Source organism: Microtus ochrogaster, linkage group LG3 (assembly GCF_000317375.1).
Source record: "Microtus ochrogaster isolate Prairie Vole_2 linkage group LG3, MicOch1.0, whole genome shotgun sequence".
Lineage (NCBI taxonomy): Eukaryota > Metazoa > Chordata > Mammalia > Rodentia > Cricetidae > Microtus > Microtus ochrogaster.
Window position 1 is genome coordinate 5,706,230 of NC_022029.1, and position 18,836 is coordinate 5,725,065.

Below are 18,836 nucleotides of genomic sequence, written 5' to 3' on the forward strand. Positions count from 1 at the left end.
ATCACAGCAATTCCAGTGTTGACTGCTTTATTGAAAGTGAGACCCTATTATTATTAATGCTATTTTATTACAGCCCTCTAACACCCCTATATCCAAGCAGTCTGGGATGATTGATTGAAAGCATCACCCCAGCCCCTGGCATTCATCCTTTGGGCGCCAATGGAACACTAATGGAGCAAAAAGCTCCATCTCATCCCCTGGAAGTTGCCTTGGTCCTGACTCCACCTCCTGGAAGGAAGCTCACCAAGCTCTGAGCTGTCCCCAGGGAGTGTCAGAACCACTCCCACAAGCTTTTTTTTAGGATGCTGCAGAGAAAAAAAAAGGTGGTTTGTGGTCTGCCCCCCTTCTGTCTCTCCCTTCTCCTCACTATGCTCTCTCGGCCACCTGGAAGCACTGCATTTATTAAATGTGGGCATTTTTGATTTGGTCTAATCTGGTTTAATTGGAATTATTTGCGTAGGTGGAGAGGCTTTTCTTAAGATGATACCTAACAGAGGGAGGGTTCTCCTGTAAGGGGTCTGTTTTTCCCGTGGGTCCAGAGCCTAGGGTGCATGGAGAAAAATGCCCTTCCTTCACAAGATGTCTGCCAGACTAGCATCGGCTTTGTCTCAGTGAGTTCCCCTTTTAAAATACATGGCCAGTAGGGTTGGAAACCCATTCACATTTTGGGCTTTCCATTGAAGTCATAGCCGTGTCAGAAGTCCATGCAGCTAAAGTTGGGCTTTCGCTGAGATGTGACTTGTGCAGACCAAAGACAGTTGCTGCTCAGTTCTCATGCACCCGTGTTTTTGACTCCAGAGTTGTCCCAGTGAATGCACTGGGACAGACTGGAGTCTCACAGACATGTGCCTCCAAATGGGTTTCTTGCATCCTTGGGTGGCCTTTTACAAAATTCTTTTTTAAAAAAATCCTTTTAAATTGGGACTAACATCTAACGTGAAACAGACAAGGCTCCAAAAGCCCATGGTTTCTTGATGCGGCACTCCTGGCCTGCTTCCCTTCCCCCTCTTCTCCGTGCTGTGTTTGTCTCATGCTGGGACGCTCTACAATGGATCTGTTTTTCCCTTGTCCTTCCGCTCTAAAACTGTATAAATGTTTCATCCTTCTGTTTCTGTTCTCTCTTACAGTGTCTACTAATCCAGTTCTTAATGGGATCACCTCTGTGCTTTTCCGGCTTTTGAGGCCTACCTATGCCAGAAACTTTAAGTTGGTCAGCTGACACAGGTTTCTAAAAGTGGTTTATTTGTCTGTCTTTTAGAATGATGTGGCCACAGTTTGTGAATTTATGTTTCTGTGGGCCTGTGTGCTTGTCTTAAGATAACTCCAGACCAAAACACCTCTGGAAAAATACAAACACGTGAATAACCTCCATTTTGACCTCTCCACCATTTTCAGGAAGAGTACCCACATGTGCTAGTATTCTTTGACTTATTGAAATATCCATTTTAATGTTCTTACATTTCCTAGCATTGGTAAACTGTAACTAATTGAACAAAATACTGTCTAAATTTAGCTTATGTGCCCAGTTATAAATAACAGGTAATGGTACCTAATTTTCAAGTGCCTTCACAGATTTGAGGGTATGGCATTTAACAAAAAAAAAGCTTCTAACACAGAGACAAATGCTGAGAGCCAGCTTCCACATATAGCTCTAGCTCCTCCAAGATACGTGGTTGCGAAGGATCACCACATAGCAAAAAGTGGCCTTTCACCTCTTCAGCTTCCTGGATGCCTTCCGGGAAATTGATTTTCTCATCCCGCCAAAACAAGTAGACTAAGTCTTCTATCCTCACAGGAAAAATCTTTGGGCCTCTTGTATTCAGCAGCTAGTGGCAAGCACTGCTTCTACGCTGCTGATGTCCAAGGACAGGAAAGAGATTTGGGATTGCCTGCATAGCTAAAAATCCTGTCTCATTTCTGCTCATTTGTCTTTCCCAGATCTGTCTAATGGTGTTTGATAACTAAAGGTACTGGTAGACCATTACTTCATTTGTTGAGTTTCCTCCTAAAATACAGCCAGGTGTGACTCTTTAACAGGCTTCATAGTCCAGGATTAACAGGTTTCAGATGTATCCTAAAAGCAGTAAGCCTATTTTAACCCCAGCTACTTTCAAACATATTTTACAGGTCACTCCTGCTGCCTGGGTCAATTCCAACTCACAAAGTGCTCTCCAGACAACCCCAAAACCTGCACCAGCTCCTGGAACTTCACCATCAGTACCAACTCTCCTGGGTCAAGGATACCAATCAACTAAAATCTGATTGTATCTGATATACCTGAGCCTCACCTCTACAGCCAGGGCACTTCTGACAGTTAATGACTTCCCATGGCTAGCGCAATTTATAGGACCAATAATAACAATATTTTTTCTCCTAGCCACCTGCCTTCTTATCTCCCTCAAAAAGCAGTTGCTTGAGGACTCCAGGATGACAGTAAACCGAATGCCATTCCAGCCACTCCTCTCTGAGCATGAGCCCATCTCCCAGCTCTCCCGCTCCTACATTTCCCCATGCCTGCAGGAGATAGGCTTGAGCTGACACCTTTTCTTGTTTCTTTAAAGGATCATAATGTTGGGACCAGTACAAGGCTCCAGTTTAAGCTCAGTAGCTGGCACAAGGAATAGGGCAATAACTGCCTTTGTGTAAGGTTCAAAGCTTTGAGAACTATTGGCTTGGAAAAATCTGCAATGCTTCGAATCTTTGTTCCCTTCAAAACTAATGTTATCTCATGACTAGAGTAACGGAACTGGGATATTCTCAGCTTCAGATTCTGTTGGGGTCAGGAAAGCAATGCACAGTTGCTCAGCAGTTCAGCAAAGCAGTGACTATGGGAGGAACAGACAGCATTGTCAGGTTCATGCATGGGTTTCATCCCTGCCTCGAAAATGGCATGTCTGTCAGAATTAATAGCTCAGGAAACTGCATCATCTACTCCAAGGGTAGCTGATCTTTTCCTTCTCAGGTTTAAAGAAGAGCATTCAAAACTAAGGACTCATCTACCTGGAAACATTAACCAACACTGTAATTAAGACATTAATCCAGGGATTTGCTTGCATATTTCACACTGAGTAGGATTAGACAGTATAAGAAAAATGAATACAATTAAAAAGATTTAAGTGGGAAATTGACTGTCATTATCTTAGCTAGTGGCATTATCATCCTATATAAAGAACAGAAATGATAATTTGCTGAGTGACTGTTGAACATGTGTGGCGGTGTTTGAAAGAGAGAATTATTTTTATCTGCAATGATTTTCTTAGCTGAAGCAAAGATGCACAATACTCTAATGAACTCCCTCAATGCCTCTATTTGTGGATTTGCAAATTGCTCAGGTTTGTCACTTCCATTTGAACATCGAGTTCTCTGTTAATGCTGTGTCTATTGAGGAAGGATGTCAAGCACACTGCAAAATCTCTCATCTTTATTTCATGATTGTTGCCTTAAACTCCATTAACATCTGATATTTCTTCATAGGAAAGCATCTCAAATCAAATGCTTAACTTATAGAAAATGTAATAAATAAAATAGTATTTTACAATGTGTTCAGAATAGACTTGTCCTTCATCCAGATTTCACTTACATATTCTATGGCATTCATTGTTTCTTAAGTAACAATATTCATCTATAACCCACTACTTCCCTTATCCATATGTGTATACCATGCCTAGGAATAAATGATTAATATGAAGTAACCCATCAAGGAAAATCCAGTCTCATCGACGCTTTCATATGTAACTTTTGTACTCATTTGTTTGAATTAGATAAAGTTGCCTTTTTGGGGATAAAATACAATCTAATAATAGATGTACAATTCAGAAGTTCATGCTCACTTAAGCATAAGAATTAGGTGACATAACTAAGAGACAATGAATCATTTTATTAAAATAAGCTAGATCAATGCTCCAGATAATTTAAATACAATTCTTTTTGAAAATGATAGTGAAGGGAGAGACTGGGGCTTGTCCTGTGTCTAAAACCACTGAGATTATACAACATCATATGCATGAAAACCGAGCTTGCTCATTTTAAAAAAATCTGTGGATTTTTGAGGGATATTTGCCTTTGAAAATTAAAATATGAAAAACAGAATATACCTTGAACTTAAAGTAATCCACCAGCTCTCTGATAATTGTTTATAGTTTCAAATAGAAATGATGAAATGTCTGTATCCACGGTCTGCGGATTACATAAGTAATCCAGCAGTATCCCATGACCAATGACTGGAAAATTATGAAAACACAATAAATATAAAATAACATGGATTATGTGAGCATTATATTTGTGTACAATTGACCAGTTAAAAGCTTTAAGTTAGTTAAGTCCAACAGAGGACAATAAGAAAGGAATATTGAATAATGACAGAAAAGAAAGAAAAGCATAGTTGTAAATTTACATCTCTGGTCAGCAACAATAAAATAGAAGTTTTAGTTAATATATAGTATATGTGACACCTATAATATCTTCAACTGATCCTCAGTAGTTTGTACAATGAATGATGATTAGGATGAAAATCTAGAAGAATCATGACTTTCCTGGTGAATGCAGTATATTGAAGATGATTGGTAGCTCACCTGGATGCCAGTTATACAAATATTAAATAGTAGGCATGCACTGTTATTTCTTATGTATAAAGTTTTGTTTGGATCCATACCTTTTATGTTCTAGGAGAGAAAACAGAGTACTTATATCCATTTGTAAACTACAATCTTTTAAAGTAGAGTATCCCAAAGGATGTCTGTTTTTACAATGTAGACACTGCCTTCCTTACAAATGAGCTATAAAATAAAAACATGGAAAGCTGTCCCAGAACCTATGTGTGCATGCATATGTCAGGTTTGGATCTAGAATAACTAAAGTCCCAAAAGTTGAACAAGGAAAACATTCTCATGTATTTTACATGTAAAACATGACCTTGGCAAGCTTCATTGACTCTCATGGGAGGCTCCCTTTACGAAAGGAGACTGAGGAGGGGTGGATATGGAGGTAGAAGAGAGGGGGGAAGAGGATGGGAGGAGAGGAGGAAGGAAAAACTGTTGGTAATTAAAATTAAAAAGAAAAAGATGACGTTGGGAGTATGAATCCCTCCCTTAGAGAGAATAAAGTTTAATCATGGGTTGTTCTGTAATGTCATTTTTTTCCAGTTTCAGAAATAGTATTGACAATTATATTTTCTTGGAATCATTAAGTTAGGGGATAGCTCTTATGCCTGACTCTTGTGCTAATTATGAAACACTAATTGTGTTTAATTCAGGGATATTTTACTTATCTCCTCTGGGACAAATATTTTACATAGCAGTCAAATGCTCAAGTTGTTCTGAATTTCCTTTACCTGCACAATTTTCAACAATCTTATTTTTCAACTTTCATTCTCTAAGATGCAGCATTGAATCATGCAACCCCACTCAATTATTTTGATCAACCTCAATTATGCTCTTAAGAATTTTTATCTATATTTGGACTTTTTTAAATAGCTTTTGCCCACACATCTAGTTTTTGAGTTTTTCAGCCTTGGTTCCTTTCTTATTAGAGGACTTAAATGTAGTTTGTTTAAGATTTGTTTTTTTTTTTTTTAACTCTCTTCTCAACTCTCTAAAGCTGAATTATTTTCAATCAATTCACTGAGAGCAATTGCTAAGGTCACTTGTGATTTGGTGTTTAATATAATCAAATGATGATTAATGTTTTCATGAACATTGGGTATTGTCTACACAATAAAAAAACCCTTCTTTACTAAATCTTTGGGGGTTTCACATCATACACCACAATTGTGTTCTCCTCCTGGTCCCAACGTTCTCTCCTCCTGGTCCCAACGTACCCCCCTCCTGTTCCCAACATACTCCTTCTTCATCTCTATTGAATCCTCCCCCATGAAACAAAGCACAACACAGTAAACAAGCAAGCAAATAAAAACAAGCACAAGGAACAACAACAACAACAAAACCATTAAACCAAGCCAAAACAAAGAAACACATCCGAAACAACGAAATCGCTGTTCTACTTCTTTCTTGCCCCTCTCCATCACCTCTTCATCTGTCCTGATGGCATTTGAGGTTTTGTGTCCTTTAGTCCGTTATACCCCTTTGTTCCATCAGTTTCAATGGCAACTTTCCATTGCTATGAGTCATTGGTTGGTTCAAAGGCCTTTGGTTTTTGGTAAACCATCCTCATTGGATCATCAATGGAGATCTTCTGGGGTATCCTGTGTCTAGGAGATCTTTCGGATATCTTTTGGCAGGACCAATCACATCACAAGCTCCAGTATGACCTAGATGGGGTAGATGCTAGGGTGGATCAACCCAAGGTTCAGTTGTGGACCTGAGTGTTCGCCAGTCAGGTCAGATCTTGACACTGGGCCATCCACCTTGGGTGTCATGGCGAAGTTAGAGCCCCTACATGCATGTGCTCAGGGTAGGTTCATCCTCGCCTTTGATGAGGATTGGGGGCTCTCTTTCGCGGGTGCAGGGGCCAGATATCTTGCTCTAGTGGGCAGCGAGATAGATATACATGACTCCGGTAACCACTGACTGCCAAAAAGAAGCCCAGGGTCAAACTAGCAATCTGATGACCGAGGACCGGGATTGCTGTCATAACCGAGGGACTTGTGCTGCTACTCAATGATAGGGCAACATCTGGGCCCAAGATGCAGCTGAGAGCCATGTCATTGTCCGTGGTTCAGCTGCAGCCAGTGTCTGTGCTGATGTCCCATGCTCCTGTTAGCTTTGAAGGCAGTGAAGATACCCAAGATTAAGGGCCAGGTTGGTGTCTCAGGGCCATACTGCCGCTGGGGGCAGTGGTGACATCCAGCCCCAGCTGCTGCTAAGGACCATGTTTGGGTCCATGGTCCTACCACGGCTGTGGGTCTGACTTGAAGTCCATTTCTTGCATTGGCACCAATGGTTGCATACAGGTCTAGGGTTGGGGCCACAATCTGAGGCCTTGGTGGTATCTGGCAACCACAGAGCTGCCAGAACCATTCTGCCTGAGTAGCCATTCCCTCCATGCAGAACCAGGATGCCATTCAGGTCTAAACTGCGGACAAGGGCCATGTATGGGATCATGGCCCAGCCACATCTGGGGTCTGTGTTTATGTCTGTGACCAGTGACACCTCAGCAAGCTTTAGTAACCATGCGAGATGAAATCGGAGGGCTATGTGGAGCCAGTCCCACCCTTAGCTGCCTTCAGCTGGCCTTACTTCTTGCTGTTTATATAATTCTTATTCTTTCTTCTTGTGGCTTAGAAACCTATTTTCCTATTTTAGTTACGATTTCCTTGATCACTGTGCATTGTACATCTTCAGTTTATTTTTCTTCCTTTTTATCTTTCTTGTAATCTTCCTTATATCTCTATATTTCTCCTCTTTGCTGACTATTGTTTTAACATAGTTCTGATTGCCCATACCCATCTCCAATTTTCTTCCACTACTTCTGACTTCTACCACAACTTCAAATGTCACATTGTCAAATAAATGTCTGATAAACCTTCAAAATATAAAATGACCAAAGACTATCAGTCTCCTTCTTTTACTGTGGCTGATCTTTGTCAAATATTCTCACACTTAATTAAGGCTAGTGCTCATTTTTACTGACCTTCAATATAGAAATAACTTTACCCTTTCATAGTAACCCCATATATCATGTGATTTTGTTGAATCTACTTTTTAAAATAGTATAGAATTCCTCCCCATCCCACTAATAACCATTTATCCCAAGGTACAGTCACTTTGCCTGTATTATCAATAAATTCTCCTTACTTGTCCCCTTCTTATCTGTGCTTTGTGTTCTGGTCCAAAAATCTGTTCACAACCAGTAAATTAAGATGCTTAGTAGGTTAATTAGAAAACTACTTTTGGATAAATTCGTCAAATATCTTCTGTCAAAACAGCCTTAAGATTCACTGAGTCCATGGATTGCACTTTGAACACCTAAAGAATGATGACACTGTCTCACCACTGACATCCTAAATCAGTGTTTTAAGTCTTTTCCCTGCATCACAGGATGTTGGCATGGGTAAATTCGATACACTTGTCTAGACACTTTCTTCTATTGGCAACCAGTCATCTTTTCTGCTATTAAAGAGATCACAACAGAGATAATAGTAATTATGTGTTGCACAATTTAAAGCATCTTCCTTCATGGCTCAGCTCTGATTAATATTTTTATGACTGCAAAAGGTATGTGTGTTTCTCTCTTTGCTATTCATGACTGCTATTTCTGGCTTCTAGAGAATCATTAGCACCAAAAAGGAAGCATTCAGAATAAAGACCATATTCTGTGTAAGTCATGATATAGTACCTGCTACTATGTCCCTCTGTAGAACAGAAGCATCGGTACACTCTTGTGCTTTTGTTGTTATGTTTAAAATTTATTGTCATATTCAGAATTTCTGTTATATCATTGATTCTGACATTTTTTTTTAAATTTGGAATATGATTCTAACATGAAAACTGTTCCAACCTTGGCCACATATCCAGATATTTTAGCTACCTCCTCTAGAGTGCGCATATCCTGCGTGGATTCCTCATCACTGAGTTACAGTACACTAAGAAGTGGGTCTTTCTGAGGAATTTGAATATTGTATATTGTGCTCATAGATACAGCATGAGAAGAAGGTGAATGAGTACAGAGTAGCAATCATCAAGTTTTCATAAGCCACTCATGAATCGTTACACGGATTTTGCTTGTTCAAACCATGAACTTCCTTTGTAGCCCAGCCTGCCCTGCACCTGTATCTTATTATAATTCACACAGATTTCAACTTGACATTCTTCCTATATGAGTGCTAGGACTCAGCCCTATACCACCTCCTCCGGCTCCAGCCTGCTTCTAAGAGTCATAGAAGGTATTGATTAAGAATTGTATAATAGTTTGCTATCCCTTTCTTAGCAAGTTCACTGTTACTCAAACACATCATTTGAGATCTTACAGTATTTCCTATGATTGTTCATTTTTAGGCACATGATAAATGTAAAGTACAGGTATATTTTTTTAAGCAGTAACTGAATTTATTATAAATATGGTCTTTTAAAAATATCTTAATTTACGCCGGGCGATGGTGGCGCACACCTTTAATCCCAGCACTCGGGAGGCAGAGGCAGGCGGATATCTGTGAGTTCGAGACCAGCCTGGTCTACAGAGCTAGTTCCAGGACAGGCTCCAAAGCCACAGAGAAACCCTGTCTCGAAAAACCAAAAAAAAAAAAATGTTAATTTAGAAACAAAGTATTTGACTCTTATATAATATCCTCATTACATCTTGCTGCATATTGCACTTTATGCCTGTGGATAAGAGTCATAACTGAATACTTGTTCTGATCTTGAGACATTGTTTGCTATTCTCTCTCCTCAGAATAACCCATTTATTAATGTGTAAATAGGCAACTTCACTTTGTCAAGTACTTCGTTTAAATATTCTCTCCTCAGGAAATCTGCTCTTACTTTCTTGTCTCTGGTTGCAACCAAGTCCCTGCTAAGGCAAACATAGCCTATTTCTTCAGGGAATTTCTTCCTACACGTTCCCAAGTAACTCTTTTACTTACAGCTATAATAATGTACCATATTTCTGCTTCATTTCTCTCATTTTATGACTTTGCTTTCTTGTTTTCTGATAAAGCAGAAGTAATGCTAAGGAAATTGTGCTGTCAACCTACATTAGAATCTTCTATCTTATCTGTGCCTACATTTATTCACTGTATCCCGATTACCATTGAGGGGTCTCCATATCTACATCAAAGTCTAACCCTAGGCTTGTGGGATCTCATTTACCCCAATAAAGCAGTGTATAACACACCCTCATGTCCCTGTCACCACCAATTGAGCCAATGAGCAAAATTAATAGGCTATAATATCCTGTCAGAAATTAGATATTCTTTTTTCATATTCTTCTGTAGATATGAATCATTTCTTTTTCATTTATGTCAAGAGTCCTGGAGAGCCATGTTTGACATGATTATTTAAAATTGTTTTTGCATGCAGCTTTATAAAAAATGATCAACCTTACCAGCCAACAAATATATTTATGGTAAAGGTTATGGATTGTTCCTATCCTAACAAAGGCCTGGAATAACTCTCATTTCTCATATTCATTGTTTTTCAATATAATCTATACATTCAAAACTGAAAGATCTCTGATTATAATGCCCAAAGTTATATCTTTGATCTGATGTCCAATATACTACCAAATAGTTTATAACCCGATTCAGGTGGTTCCAGAATTAGAATTATCAGCATATCTCTAGGTATGACATACAAAGAATATCAGTTTACTAAGTTTTCTAGTATCTAGTCAGAAAATATATCATCAGAATGAAATATGAACCATAAAGCCAAGAACAGATATCAGTTCTTCAAATGTTTTGCTTCATGGCAACTAGTATTTCGGGATGAAGAAGCTACCCCCTCAATTTGCTATAATATCTTCCTTTATGACAGTTCTCACTTATGAGTACACTCAAATTTTTATCTCTCTAAAGCAATTCATCAAGTTTTAATATCCAGAAAACACACATTTGTGACTAATAGCCAAGTACATTCTCAGTGTACTCTAGTTTTCCCTGTTTTGCATGAGTGTGTCTCATTTGTGTCTCTCTAAAATCTATTTTAGAGATGGCATTTTTACTTAGAAAAATCACTTCCTACACGGCACCCAAATCTAAAGAACTCATGGCTCATCTTTTCTTGAGAATCCTCCATCTCTATATTAGATGTTCAGTTTTCTTTTTAACTACCTAAGTCTTCCCATAAAAAGCATGTACAGTTGATAGCCACATTTACTAGATTCTTTGCCACCACTCATAAATGTCCACTGATTTTGATGAGAATATTTCACTTTTCATGCAACTGGAGGGAAGCTGCTAGCTCTTCTCAAATTTTTTTTTCAAAGATGTATTTTTGACATAAAAACTTGTCAGACCACAAGTTTGTTGAGTGTAGAATCTTTAAATTGTTCCTGTTATTTTTAATCCATCTCTCAGATAAAGATCCTGGGTTGTTATTGCAATTTGTCTAGCACAAATTTTTTAAACACATTGCCTGAACAAAAATAATTCTCTGAAGTAAAACTGCATTGAGTAGTGTTTTTATGAAGACTTTTCAGCTCACCTCTAGTTATGAAACAAAATAATAATTATAACTAAGAAAAAGACATCAACCATACAAAAGTATATACCAAGGAAAGTTACTTTATGACAAGTGTGTACTCATGACTCATCTTGTCCACTTAAAGTAATAATTTACATTTTAAACTTCAAGATATTCGAGTTTCCATATTCACAGTTTTATGATGATTAGCATTAAGTACTCCTACAAACTATGCTAAAAATACATCAATACATTTAAGATTAGCTATCTACTGAGAATCTGAATTCTTTTAGGAGAGACTTTGATCATGCCTGCTAATTGAAAGTGTCATTTAAGGACAAATCTATGAATACTTCTGTCAAGTGTTAATTTAATCACATAACCAAGAATTAGGAAACTGAAAATCCTTGAGGGCCACACTTAAGACTGGAAATCTGAAAAGTGTACAATGACAATGAGATTAAACTGCCAAGTTCTTAATGAATTTTACAAAGGCATCAAGACAATTCTTTCCCCCTGCTCTATAGATTGACTCTGCTTTCTACACAAAATATTGCTCGTTAATTTTTGTAGCAAACTGTAAAGCTTGACTCTTTTCCCTTTGCTATGTAGCACATCTTTGTGTAATTCTTCCCTTCCTCTTATGGTGACTTCTGTAATGCTTAGTTTTATTTAAATTCTTCAGGAATAAATAATTTTAAAGCTATTCTACCTCAGTTAATTGATTACATGCTATGGTTCTGTTATTATTTCTTCTCAGTTTCATTCAACATGAAATCCTTGTTTTGACATATATAGAATTCCTCTAACTATGCCTCTTTAAAGGGAGTTCGGTGTTGACTATTCTTAGCGTCATAACCAAGAAGGCTATGTCTGGTATGTGCCAGTCATCCGAGGTAAAGATTACAGTGTAGACTTATCCACATAGCACATGTCTCTCAGTTACCCTACAGCTTCATCCCCCCTTCCACTCACCAGTAGCAAGAAAAAATGTGTAGGTTCATTGTGCTCCTCAGGGCTTCTGATCATCCAATTTACTGCTTCTCTGGTTCCAGCATACAGCCCCAATGCAGTCCTGAGAGAGTCAGAAAATTCAACTTATTAAGATAAACATTACCTTTTCATGAAGTAAGAAAATTTCAATTAATCATTCCTTAGGTATGCTCCATTATACTTCAGGAATCATTTACAATGGCCTTCCATCACAAGATTACTTAGTCTCTTAATATAATGCTGCATAGGTATTTTCTGCTGATTTCTATGTGTGGTTTTATCATCTGATAGGACCATGGAATCTAGCATACATCATAACTGGTATTTAATATAATAAATGTATATATTATATGACTAATCAATATTCAGACTTGCTTTTGAAATTATTACTGCTTATTTTCATGAACTTTTTTGTTATGAGGGGGAAACAGTAGGTTTCTGTATTATTTTGACCTACTTTCCATTTAATCAAACTCATATTTCTACTAAGCCTTTCTAGCATTCCATTTCTATCCTATATTTAAGTAAAAACATTTAGGAATATCTTGTCTTTTATTCATTTATGATGTTAATTCCTATTGATCCCAATAGTTCTTGACTAGTCAACGATATTAAAGCATAAATCCTTTCTATGATTCCAACTAAAACCCACAGAGTTTTAGATTATTCAATCAATAGATTTTATTCTTTTGCATTAAAGCTATTTGACAAGGAACTTAAAAGTTCATTAAATAAAATTCTCTCCCGTTAATCCCTCAGTGATTTTTCATATATGGCTGAATTTGTGAAATTACTTAGCAAACTGAAACATTTGATACCTGTCATATTTTAATCAAATAAGTGATCTGGTTTTATATCATGAAATTATTTGCAGATTGTACACATTTGAGACACTTGGTGGTAGGAAGTTTCAATGGAAATTAGTTACCATTTTTATCTTTAAGATTTTAATAAATACCATTAAATATTTTAAAGTTTCTCACTGTAAAGGAGAATAGAAGAACAGAGTTTTATTTAAGCTTTTAAGGTAAAAGTACCTATATCATCTAAATTCATGAACTATTCAAGTTGAAATCATAATTTTTAATAATGGCTATATATATATATGTAAAAAAATATATAATATATATATATATATAAAGTCCTATATAGTACCTTACTTAGCTAAAACATGGTGTTCAGCATTCTAGGATTGTAAAAAGTCCTTACATCTCTTCCTTCAACAAAAAATTACACTGGAAAGAACAGTGACCTTGTAGAAGGGAACAGTTTTGAGAACAATTTAAGTATGAAAATGTAAAAGTAAAAAAGAATATTTTTAAAAATGAGGTCAAAGCTTACTGGTATAATATTTGGAGAGTTTGGGTAGCATTACTCACTTGGAACTAGCTAAAACTGTTAAATACTTTTTTCTGTAGCTAATGTTTTCAGTGCAAAATGGATACATGATAATTGTAGATAAATTTCAAACTCTTCAGTCATAATATAAAGAATAAAACAAAATTTTTTCTTTTCTTAATTGCAACTTATCATTTTTGGATTAAATATACATTATTATACCCTAGTGTGCCTTTTAAAAGATTTTTCGTATTTGCTACTAAACACTACATAAATTGTATGATTTAAGAATATGAAATTGGAAAACAAACATAAATTGTGTTTATCTTTATTTTGTACTTTAAGCCCCACATATGATATCCTTAGTGGTAATACTTCTTCAGGAAGCACTTGCTAGAATATAAATGGCTGTATAAACACAAGTGTTGCATATGTATTATATAATACAATGAGATCAAAATCTGTTCTGCCAAGTGGTGTTCTCATGTCCTGACATGTTTGAAATCTCTTGCCATGTCTCTGATGGTTAGTTTTAAGTATAAAATTGGCACAATCTAAAATTTCTTGGCAAGGGATTCTCAAACAAGGATTGTCTTATTAAGTTAACCTATAGGCATAACCTATAGACATCTAGAAGACTGTCTGGATAATGTTAATTATGGTGGGAAGCAGCCCACTGTGGGCAGCACTATTCCTCAAACAGGAGAAGTGCAACTCTCTAAGTGTAGAGAAAAGGAGCTAAGACAAAGAATACACAAATACGTTCATTCTCTCTCCTTTATATTATGGATGTGTTTCAATTAGCTGCTTCATGCTCGCAAAGCTGCTATGAAGGACTGTAAAATTGTGAGCTAAAAGAAATCCTCTCCGATACTTGTCAGGGTATTTTATCATAGCAACAGAAATGAAACTATAACAATGTCTATATATTGAATTAATTGCTTAAATACTTCCAGCATATCTGAATTTACTATAATTTTTTATACAAGATTTAAATGCTCTTTTTTGGGGATTTGGCTATAAACATTTTCTCACAAACACAATTGGATAGTTTTTTGCATATATTTTCGCATCATTTTGAATCTCCTATGTAAAATGTATGTGTATTTCACCTATTTATAAGGTATGTATTAATTCTATTTGAAGAATTTGAAATTTCAGGCTTATATTCATGAAATAACTGTGAAAATAGGTGATATATAAACATTATATTTATAAATTTCTGTAATAAAATTCTGAGACATGCTGAAATTCATCGTTTAATGTTGTTATCAATTTGTAAATATTTTGTCTTCTGTAATAGTGCTATAGTACATGAGAAAACTAATACTAATTTTTTTCCTAATTGCAGACCACAGACTGAGCTTCCATAAATAGAAATGACAGAATTTATCACATCCTATCTGAAAAGTTTGGGGTATAAATATTCAAAAGGAGAAAGATTTTATTTGCATTCTTCCTCATTAGTTTATTCACACGATAATGAGATTGTGGGACTCCTACTTGGCAAACACTTCTGAACATGTCAAATAAATCAGCAAAGGCATCCTTCCTGAACTTAAAAAAAAAACTGATGGTTGTTCCTGAATGGCCTTCAAATAGCTTTCAGAAATATATAACTTTTCAGAAATCGCATAATTTAAGTGAATGGTGTATTGAAAGATCTTCTAATATTATTAATTATATCAGAAAAGTTCATAGCCAGAGATCTTTAAGAAAAAAAATTCACCTTGAGGAATAAGTAAACTGAAAGAAAATATGAACACTTGCCTAGGTATGATGTAAGCAAAATAAAAATGAACTATAAAATTTGGGAATCTGTTCAAGGACCTACAATTGATACTAGATAACTGAACAAACTGGTAATATGACTAAACTTTTGCTAAAATATTTTAAAAATATGAGCTTATATTCTATAAAACATAAGACATTATCTTGTTATCACTTGGTGTTTTCAAATATTCATAATCCCTTTGCTCTGTGAGAGGGTTGTATGGAAAATTCCCCTTGGGTGGTATTTGAATTCTCAAAGTTTCTTTTTTTTCTTACTTTGAAAAATAATTTTAATTCATTCTTCTCTCATCCAAGTCATCTCAAACTCAAGTTCCCTTCCCTCGATTCCTCCAAGTTCCCACTCCACCTCTCCTCTTCCTCAAATTTTGTCCTTCACTTTTTCCCTTCGGAAAGAATCAGAATCAGACTGTCCAGGAATATCAACTAAAATGGAATAACAAGATACAATAAGACTAGACACAAACCCTCACATCCGGGCTAAGTAAGGCAACTCAAGAGGTGGTAAGAGTTGAGAGAGAGAGAGAGAGAGAGAGAGAGAGAGAGAGAGAGAGAGAGAGAGAGAGAGGGAGGGAGGGAGAGAGAGAATCTGACTCCCACTCTTTTTTTAATTTATTTATTTATTAAGGATTTCTGCCTCCTCCCCGCCACCGCCTCTCATTTCCCTCCCCCTCCCCCGATCAAGTCCCTCTCCCTCATCAGCTTGAGTTCTACAAAACCATCAATCTAACAACTACATGTGACTAGCATAATCTCAAAATACATGTTTATTTAAATGATTTGAACCTCCTAAGATATGTGTGTGTGTGTGTCTTTAGCAAAAACATATAACTAGGATTTATGCAAGTTAACATTTGTTTATAATTTATAAGTCATGAATATATAACTGTATGTCGGGGTCCGATGCACACCATGTAGAAATATGGGCCTACAACTTTACAATTTAAAAAGATGCACAAGGTTCATAGAAAACATACACAAAGTTGATAAAAATTGGAAAACACAATTTTTTGTCATCTAAATTTTGAGACTGTGAGGTCATATGGTGTAACAAAATGGTATCAGTGCCTATAAATTATACTTGAAATAAAATATCTTCATAGATGTGAAAATGCTCCATTTCTCTCCATTTAATAAATCATTACGTGACATAACTGAACTCATACTGGAAGGGTATATAATATTAATATGATAAAATGTTTCTCTGTTATTTCATGTATATTCTTTGGTTATATCATATGGATAAAACAACAAAGAGTATATAAAATGAGTTACTTTTTTTCAGTGCAGAACAGAATAAAATACTTCAGAACTTACACACAGACTCCTTAATCTTCTATAATATAGTCCTTATATCACTCTGAAATTAGAATTTTTATTATATTAAAAATTATTTATATTGGATATATGCCCAAGGTGCTTCTCTGAGGTTAGTGATAATTTCATAAAATACAGTCAACTGTGAAAATCTCCCATAATAAAAATTTCAGGCTTTGGTGAGTAACCTAGTAATTGACCATTCTCATTATATGAAATATATGAATTGAAAATATATGAGTTGAAAATATGATTTGATTTTTCAGAAAAAATTGCATGTACCAGTGCACACATTTATCTTTAAGAGTTGCATATACAATAAAAGGAAAAAATAAATTCGTAATACTTTTTACTGTTTTGCAAAATACGGAGCAAGATGAAATGACTAGAAAAAAATACTTCAAAATATTAGGTTCATGCTTGAAATTTTCGGTGTAGTTGCTGCATGCTGTATGGTAACATCCTATAATTTTCTGTCAAGTTTCATTTAATTTATGTTGAAATCTTATAATTTACTTTCTGAAGTGGTTTATGTGCAGGAAGATATTTGTACCCTTATCAATCACAGAGATCTTGCTTCAATATAGATTTTCTGGAACTCATCCTGACTGTCTTTTAGGAAGATAAAACACAGTTGGAATAATGTTTGTTTCTAAATTAGTTGCAGGAGACTTCCCATTGTGGACTAAACTTATTTGAGCCATTATGCAGAATCAAAATTATGCATGGCTGTAAAATATATTTTTTCATAGAGAGTTTTGATATGGCATAAAAATAATTCTTGGTTTACCAAAATAATTAAAAATCTATTACAAATTTTGAAATTAGGGTAAAGGTGTCTTGGTCTCACTTGTTCCCACTGTTGTGATAAAATGCTATGACAAAAAACAAGTTTAGGATAAAAGGATTACTTGGATTTCATGTCCTGATGAGTCATTCAGTCTGCCATAAAGGGAAGTAAGTCTCATCTTACTTACTCACCAAGGCAGGAACCAGGGGAGGTGAACTAAGGCAGAGATCATGGAGGAAGGATGCTTACTGGCTTGTTTCCCATGGATTTCTCTGCTTGCCTTTTTATACAACCCAGAGCCATCTGACCAAGGGCAACACCCACAGTGGACTGAACCCACACATTAACTAGCTATTAAGAAAAACCCTGAAACTTAAATACTAACTATTCTTATGGAAGCAATTCTTCCATCAAGTTTCTTTGTTCCCAGGTGTTGCAAGTTGATAAAAAAATAGTCATTATTTGTTTACCCCTTATCAAATATAAACACATAAACACACCATTGTTGAACAGAAACCTTTAATTATTTGTACACAGTTCTCTCCAGTTAATATAATAATGTAAAACAAAGCCTATTTATTTTTAATTATATTTTATATATGCGCATAATATACGCATAACTTCAGGCCATCAGAGGGCAGCAGATCCTATTATAGATGGTTGTGAGTCACCATGTGGTTATTGTGAATTGAACTCAGGACCTCTGGATGAGTAGTACATTTCTCTAGTGCCCCACAGTCTAATTTTCTTACAGTACCATAGTTTCCTAAAACTAGAATTAGAACCTGACTTGGTGATTAAGATCGTATACGGCTCAGGAAACTCACAACCTCCTGTAATTCCAGATACAGGAGAATTTAACATTTCCTTCTTTCAAGGTACTAGAAACACACACACACACACACACACACACACACACAAATTAACAATCAGTAAATCTTAATAGACAGTAAAAGTAATGAATTGTTAACACGTTTAGTTATGAAGTAGCAACAAAAATCATTTTATGGTTGGTGGTCACCACAAGATGAGAGTCCCAAGCAGGTTGTATCATTTATGAATTAAAAAAATGCACTAAAGTTATATCCACATTCCGGTCTGATTGAGGTAATTCCTCAAATGAAATTCTCTCTTCTCAGATGTGTGAAGTTGACAATCAACATTCGTTATCACAAATTGCAACCTAATTCTTATTCTTTATACAGACTAAACTTTCCTAAAACCATGAATAGGTGTTTAACTCTAAATTTATTCCCTTTAAATAGAAGACTTTTCTTGTACTGTGTATACTTATGAGAATTTAAATAAATATATAAACTATTCACTGACAACATAAGAGTATTTCCATTAAAAGAATATGCTTTAATCCCAGAACTTGGGAGGGAGAGGCAGGCAGATCTTTGTGAGTTTGAGGCCACCCTGGTCTACAAGAGCTGGGAGAAGGGGAGGAAGTGGAAATTTTTTTTTTTGTATTCTTTTTTTTTTTTATTGAGAAAAGGAAAAAAAAAAAGAACAAGTTTCCACCTCCTCCC